Source organism: Chrysochloris asiatica, unplaced genomic scaffold (genome assembly GCF_000296735.1).
Source record: "Chrysochloris asiatica unplaced genomic scaffold, ChrAsi1.0 scaffold00008, whole genome shotgun sequence".
Taxonomy (NCBI): Eukaryota; Metazoa; Chordata; class Mammalia; order Afrosoricida; family Chrysochloridae; genus Chrysochloris; species Chrysochloris asiatica.
This window is the reverse complement of record NW_006408526.1, coordinates 3,191,538-3,199,770: the sequence shown is the minus strand read 5'-3', so window position 1 is coordinate 3,199,770 and position 8,233 is coordinate 3,191,538. Positions and strand designations below refer to the sequence as shown.

The 8,233-nt window shown below is 37.3% G+C and overlaps 1 pseudogene; it reads right to left on the bottom strand.

Annotated features, from left to right (window-relative positions):
• Positions 1 to 4: 4 nt before the first annotated feature.
• On the bottom strand, positions 5 to 651 carry LOC102831407 (annotated as a pseudogene).
• Between the last annotated feature and the right edge of the window lie 7,582 nt (positions 652 to 8,233).

Below are 8,233 nucleotides of genomic sequence, written 5' to 3'. Positions count from 1 at the left end.
TCCACTACTCCACTTCAACACTACTTTCTCTTTGATAGAAAGAGGTAACAAGTCTTCCTTGTGCTGTTAGGAGACACCCAGAGTCACAGCACCTGACCTCCTGGTGAAGTAGTAGAAGTAATAGAAAAACGATACAAAGAGGCTGCCTTCTGTCTGGCTGAGTCATTCCTGGCCGAGTGGGCACCATCATAGGACGGGCAAGGGGTCTCATCATGGGAGACCCAGGCATCATTAGCATGTGGCCTCCCATGGGTGGCCTCATTCCAGGAGCAGGTCCCACTGGCATCATCCCAGGAGGAGGAGGGCCCATCATTGGCATCATAGGAGGACCCCCATATGGGGTGCTGGCATCATACCAGGGTGAGGAGGACCCAGGAGACTGGGGGGAGGCGGGATCATCGCCCCTGCTGGAGGAGGAGCAGAAAATGGGGAAGGAGGTATTTTTCCTTATTGAAATGCAGCCGCTTTTAATGCTAAAAAATGTCTAACATTTGTTTTGTCAATCAAACTCTGAACCTGCTCTTCCATCCATTTTTGATAGTAGTCTTTCACATTTTCTTTGTGTTTCCTACCACTGCAATGTGTCTTTCTCACAGATGGAGAGTCATGGGTGAGGTATGTATTGCAGTAGTCACAATAAAACTTGGGCATGATGCTCGGCCAGCCGTTTGCTACCCCTAGCCACAATTTTTAAGTACAAATTCTAAATACAACAAAAGAAATCTGAGCATAAAAAGTGATGAGTGTACATGAACAAAAATGATAAAGTTAAAAGAGATGTGCAGGGACTCCAGATATTAGAGTTTTTAAGCAAATATTTTCAAACAAATCTGATCATCATGTTCAATGACATAAAAGACAAATTAAAGTTTCAGCAGAAAGTTAGAAACTAAAAAGTTGCTAAGCTTATTTCAAGCAATGATAACCAAAATATGATCTACCATTTTAACAATAGATCAAGTACAACCAACGTAGAATATAAATCAGAAGAAAATAACCAGATGAAACACAGAGATACAAACAGATTGAAAATATAAAAGAGAAGGTAAGGGAATTAGAGAATGCATATATATTAAATATATAATCCATAAAGAAAGAAGTTATTAGAAGCAATACTTGAAGATATTAATGGCAAAAATTTTCCAAAAATGAGAAAGATATGAATTCAAAGATTTATGAACCCTGTCAAAAATTAAAGGAAATTAAAACTATGGGTTTTTGTTGGCTCAGCATTTTTATTAAAGCAGCTTTTATATCAATGAATTATGTGACCTTGGGCAAGGTATTAAAACTCCTTGGGTATCTTTTTCATCATTTATAAAGCAAAAATATTTGAGTATATCATTTCTGAGACTTTATCCAAAAAGAAAAAAAAGCTAGAAATTTTAACTGACCATCAAAACACTATCGTAACAATAGGACCTGGTTATGTTGGTGTGCACTCACATATCTACTTTAAAACACGTTATTAAGTAATTCAAAATATATTTATTGACCACATAATATGTGCAATCTACTGTTAGGTATATTGACAAATATTTAAACAAAAATTACAGACCTATCCTCCAAGCAATCACATTTAAAAGGAAAAATGAAAATAAATTTTAATACAATGTGATGTATTTTCTTATAAATAAGCACACACAATGCAATCAGACAATACTCAGATAGACAGATTAATTGCTTGCAAGGAAAAGTTTAGTGAGTAAAGTCATATGCAACAAGTCAGCAAATCCTAATACATTGCCAGCAAGGTCATCAGACTTATAATGAAAGATTTGAATATAGTTCCACCACTATAATGTGCTTGATTCCTCTGAACTTATTACACAAGCACTTTTTCATTCAATTGCTACAGCAACTCTAAGCACTGAACAAGATTTAGAATATAACAGATTGTATGACAGATAATGGTACAAGCTAGAGATAATAAATAATTATTGGTACCATCTGGACTCTGAAAACCAACCTTTTAAAAAGTGTATTTCAGAATCCTACAAAAATAGAATTTATTCAAAATAAAACAAAAATGTTCAATTTAAATTAAATGGGAGTAAAGATACTAATTAAGAATGCACAGGGGAGGGGGGATATAGATCTAATTTACAAGTAATTGATGCAAAATTATCCATGAAACAGGATGGTTTTATAGATTAGCATCTACACTGATGTAGCATAATAAACCAAATCAACAACAACAAAAAATGGTCATTGAGTCACTTTTGATTCATACAAAATTTCTCTACAGGATTTCTAAAGCTGTCTCTGTGGGATTAACATTCGACTGTGAATCACAGGTTGGCGGTTCAAGCACTCTGGCTATTCAAGAAAAAGATGGAGCTTTCTGCTCCTACAAGGGTTTAAAGCTTCAGAAACCCTATATAGGGTCACTATGAGTCAGAACTGACTTGATGACATTAGCAAAACTACTACTACAACAAAGTTTTAAGGAAGCAAATTGCCTCATCTTTCTCTAGCAGAGCAGTTTGTGGATTCAAACTGCAGAATTTTCCCACTGTACCACCAGGGCACTTTATAATAATTTCTATATTATTATTTTCATTGTCAAAGAAAACAAACGTCACCTAATTCACAGGGAGAAGAAGAATCAAACTCAAAATCAATCCAAAGATGATTCCTATGAGATGAAAACCAGACATTCCTCTACCATAAAACTTTCTTTGTCTTCTTCTGACACCGAGCATCCCTCACACAGCACTCTGCTTCACATCTGGGTTTGATAATGCATTTCAATGGACACACAAAACTTATAGATAATACTTATGATTCTGAGTTTTTTAGGGATATGAACAGCATACAATTCAGGATCAGTGTAACACAAGTGCAGCAGTTCTCCAGTGAGGGACACCTCTTTTCTACTGTACTGTATGTAGCCATGCCTCATTCTTGTTTTTAGCCTCTCAGCCATGTGGTCCCTCAGTCAATCTGTTAATTCCCAAAAAGAACATTTGCTAGTCAGTCTTCTGCCCATAGACACTCAGCTTTACTTTGTCCATGAGCCAGGAAGCCCACAACTGCACTGTCTCTCCATGCCTCCACCACTGCACTACCTCTCCTACTCCTCTCATGGTTTTCCTTTCTTTATGGTCCTAGAGTCATCTGTTTCTGCTTCTAAGATGGCTTCTTTTAAACCTAGAAGGATAGCAAAATTAGAGTTCTGTACACACCATTTGCATAATCCCACCTAATTATTTGGTGGGAGTTTTGAAGACTTTGGATTGAAAATTCATATCAAAGAAATTCACAGTAGCACATGGGGCACAACTCAAAATGAGAAGAAATAGCTAGAATGATCCACTAATAATCAAAATGTAGAATGAGCAAAGTATGAATCTAGGAAAATTGGAAGTGATCAAAAATGAAACTGAATGCATAAAGATGAAATCCTAGGCTTTAGTGAGCTGATATGGACTGGTATTGTCCATTTTGTATTCAATAACCATTTGGTTTACTACACAGGGAACAGCATATTGAAGAGGAATGGCAACGTATTCATTGTCAATAAGGGCATTGCAAGATCTATCTTGAAATATAATGCTGTCTACGAAAAGGAGCTCTGGTAGCATAGTGATTATAAATCGGACTGTGAACCACAAGGTCAGCAGTTCGAAAGTATCAGCTGTTCCACGGGAGAAAGATGAGGCTTTCTGCTCCTGTAAAGATGTACAGCCTCGGAAACCCTGTACAGGGTCGCTATGAGTCAAAACTGACTCCACGGCACATAATAATAACAACAACAACAAAAGGATTATATGCATCCATCTACAAGTAATACCACTATCATTCAAATTTACGCACTAACCACTAAAGCCAGTGATGATGAAATTGAAATATTCTAGCAACTTCTTCAAGTCTGAAATTGATCAAACATACAATCAAGATGCACTAATAATTACTGATTGTTGGAATGCGAAAGTTGAAAACAAAAAAGAAGGATCAGTAAACGGGAAATGTGTTGGTTCTAGAAAGATTGCTGGAGATTGCATAATATAATTTTGCAAGATCAAAACACATTCATTACAAATACATCTTTCCAATAACATGAAAAACAACTATACACATGGAATTCACCAGATGGAATACAAAACAAATTTTAAAGCTTTCCTTATTAAATTTTATTGATAAATTTAAGGAGCAAAAAATACTAATCTTACACAAACACTTCAGAAAGTTGTAATAATGTTGTCAACTATCCCATCCACACTCTCTATTTCTAAACTGGGTTTGTAAATCATTGCAATCACCAAACAGAATTCAGACACCATACTCACTGTTGTGGAGTTAATTATGGTAATTCATAGTTACAATTCGGCACCAAAATGTTTAAGACTGAATCCTTTCAGTCTATATATAGCCTCTTCCCAGCCATGCCTACAGGTAGGCATCTTTGTTTCTAGACCTCTCAGCCACAGGTCCCATGGCTCTGTTCCAACAAAGTTAAGAACTCTCTGAGGAATGCAGAGTAATGCCCAAAGGGCACTCGGACTCTATGATAAGCCTCAGCCTGAAGACACTCAGCTTTTGTTCTGTGGGTCAGCAAACCTAGCTCCTCCAACGAAGTGCCTGGAGGCACTCAATTTCACAAGTTAGCCTCCTGTCCAAGGCACTCAGCTTTATTTACTCTGTGGGCTGTGAAGCCTGAGAATCAGAAAAACAAAATCATCTATCTTTAGTTTGCTCACAATGCTATTGACATCACAAAAGGGAACAGAGACTTAATCATACAAAGGGACCATGCATACTAGATTGGTATCTAATGTTTATACCCCTGAGGAATATGGATCAGGAACAGCGCACTGCACTACAGTGATCACAATAACAGTACTAAATCACCTATTCACTTCTTGTTACTCTCCGGATAAGGTCCGCGTGGTCTTGGCCCATTGACGATGACTAGCAAGGCTTTCCTTGTAGTTCCTTGGGTTTGAGAACTACCACCGAGTGGGCTTCACATACTTTCCTTTTCTCCTATGCATGGCTTTGGTCAGGAACACATTAGTCTTCAAACTAACATTTTTACTCTTGAATACTTTAAAGAAGTCTTACACAGTGTGCCAAAAAAAATCTAACAGAGTAAAACAGTTCCCATACAATTATCTTGGTTGTAACCTTTATGGGGTTACATTACCACATCTTTCTCCCACAGATCCACTGGACGGGTTCAAAGCCAGTCTTCCAGTTAACAAGATAACAGCTAAGCACTTAATTGTGTCACCAGGAAAAATAAGATATGCATCTAGGTTTGCAATTCCAAAGGTTTGGGAGAAATAAATATGAAATAGGCAGACACATGTAAATAACTCAGAATTTGAAAACCAGAGTTTTAATAGAATATAGTGTAACAGTCACCATTTTAATGAAATATTTTTTCTATATTCCTTATTCTTGTTGGAGGGGAGCACCTTGCTACATGTTTCAGAAATATCTAAAAATCTTTCTTTTAACACTGGTATCAAGGAAATCCTTCATACTTCCAGGAGACACTTGATCAAAAGTGTATATAACCCCATAAAAATGTTTGCCTGCACAGAAACAACTTCTCATAGGTAATGACAATCCATAACAATTAACAGGATCCTAAATTGTAATTTGGCCTCATTCTTATTTCAATTACTATAGTCAGCATAGCATAAATAATCCTATTTGCACATATGCTCCAACTTTACATAATACATTGTAGAAAAAATACTATTTGAAAAAGGAATACTAAATTAGTTTGTTTGAACATAAAATTGAACAAGAATCCTCATGTTTAAAGGCTGTTTTTTCTAGGTATAACCTGCTTTTTTAAGCAATAAAAGAGCAATTTTCTGTATAATTCCTCTTTGTAGAGGAGTTTATACCAAATATTTAGAATAGTGTTGTTGCTAAGTACTGTCATGTCAATTCCAACTCATTGCAACTCCTCATAGGATTTCCAAGGAGTGACTGGTGGGTTTGAACCACCAACATTTTGGTTAGCAATCCAGTGCTTATCCTACAGTGCTACACCAGGACTCCAAGCATAAAATGTTGACATAGAACAATTAAAGAAGGAAAAAGGAAGATTTTGTATTAATTGAATAGTATCCCAATGATTCTGGCTACGCTTTCTCTGAATAAGCTCTTAATGTGAATTTAGCACCATTGGTGTTCTGATAATTAGCAAGGTCTGCCAATGTAGAGGAGCTCTGATGGTGCACTGCTAACTGAAAGTTCAGAGGTTTGAATCCACCAGTCACTATTTGGGAGAAAGAGGTGGCAATCATATTCCATAAAGATTTACAGCCTTAGAAACTCTATGGGGGAGTTCTACTCTGTCCTACAGAATCTCTAATAGTTGGAATCAACAGCAAGAGATTTAGTTTGTATTTGGTTTGTTTAATGTACCTCATGAGCACTTACCATCTATCAGCAGTGGCTTGCATGTTGATACGGATGCTAACCTGATTTCAGTGGAGCTCTCAAACTAAGAGAAACAAGGAAGAAAGGCCTGGCTGTCAACTTCTGAAAATCAGCAAATGAAAACCCTTTGGATCATAAGCCCATTGATTATGGTACTGGCAAAGATCTATGCAGCAGTTCATCCCCTTTTGATTGGGGTTACCATAAGTCAGGGACTACCTCTGATGGACACTAACAACAACAACAAAAATTCAAGCAATCAGAGAAAAAAAGCAATGATATTCTTTAATGCTCCCAACCTCTGAGTTCTGTTATCCCTTTCTGATTTTCCTTCTTTACTCCAATAAAAGCACTTTCTCCTGTTAAGGTATACAGAATCTTTCTGCTTTTTCCCTGTCAAATTTTGATTTTAAAGTAGAATCATTTTTTATTTATCAAAGAACTTTATTAAGAAAAAGAAAAGACAGCCAACGGAATGGAGAAAATATTTGGGAACTATAAGTCTAATGTTGTTGTTGAGTACTGTGGAGTCTGTTCTGACTCATAGCGACCCTGTACAGGGGTTTCCAAGGCTGTAAATCTTTACGGGAGCAGAAAGCCTCATCTTTCTCCCGGGGAAGAGCTGATAGTTTCGAACTGCTGACCTTGAAGCTCGCAGCCCGATTCGTAACCACTACGCTACCAGAGCTCCTTTAGAAAGAGCTTATTTATCTCAACAACAATCCAATTAAAAAGGGAAAAATGACTTACATAAACTTTTTTTCTCTCTCTCAAAGAAACCCATATAATTAGCAATGTTGTTGTTGTTAAGTACCGTGGAGTCGGTTCCAACTCATAGTGACCCTGCACAGGGTTTCCGAGGCTGTAAATCTTTATGGGAGCAGAATGCCTCATCTTTCTCCCGTGGAACTTCTGGTAGTTTCGAACTGCTGACCTTGAGGTTGGCAGTACTACTCGTAACCACTAAGCTACCAGAGTGAATAAGCACATAAAAAGATGTTGTTACTGGTAAGTGCCATTGAATTGGTTCTGACTCAGAAACCCTATATAGGGTTTCCAAGGAGAAGTTGGTAGGTTTGAACCACTAATCTTTCAGTTAGCATGCCAGTGCTTATCCTACTGCGCCACCCTACCCCATGTAATTAGGAGAATGCAAATCAAAACCACAGTAAAATACCACTTCACATTCACTATGATGCCAATTATCAGAAAAACAGAAAATAATAAAAATAAGCAACGATGTGGAGAAATCTGAACTCTTATCCATAGCTGGTGGAAATGTAAAATGGTATAATCACTATGAAAATAGTTGTCTTCTCAAAATATTAAAACTAGAATTCCCATTGTTGTTGCTGGTAGGTACCATGGAGTGGGTTCCAACTCACAGACACAGCAGAATGAAACATAAAACATGGCCTGATCCATCCAAATAATTGTTGCTGTTCTTTAGCCCATTGTTGCAGCCATTGTGTTGATCCATTTAAATAGATTAAAATTACATTGTATGTATTCATTTTTCTCTTACTTCTTTTCCTTTTTGTGAGATTCATCTATGTTATTCTGTGTAGTAAGGATCTTGATTTCCTGAGTTAAATCCTGATGTGGCACTGTAGGATCCACACTGTAGTACTAATATTCTAATATCAAGGTTGTTGTTGTTATGTGCCATGGAGTCGGTTCCGACTCATAGTGACCCTGCACAGGGTTTCCAAGGCTGTTAATCTTTACGGGAGCAGAATGCCTCATCTTTCTCCCTCGGAGCAGCTGGTAGTTTTGAACTGCTGACCTTGCGGTTCGCAGCCCAATTCATAACCACTGTAGGAGGTTC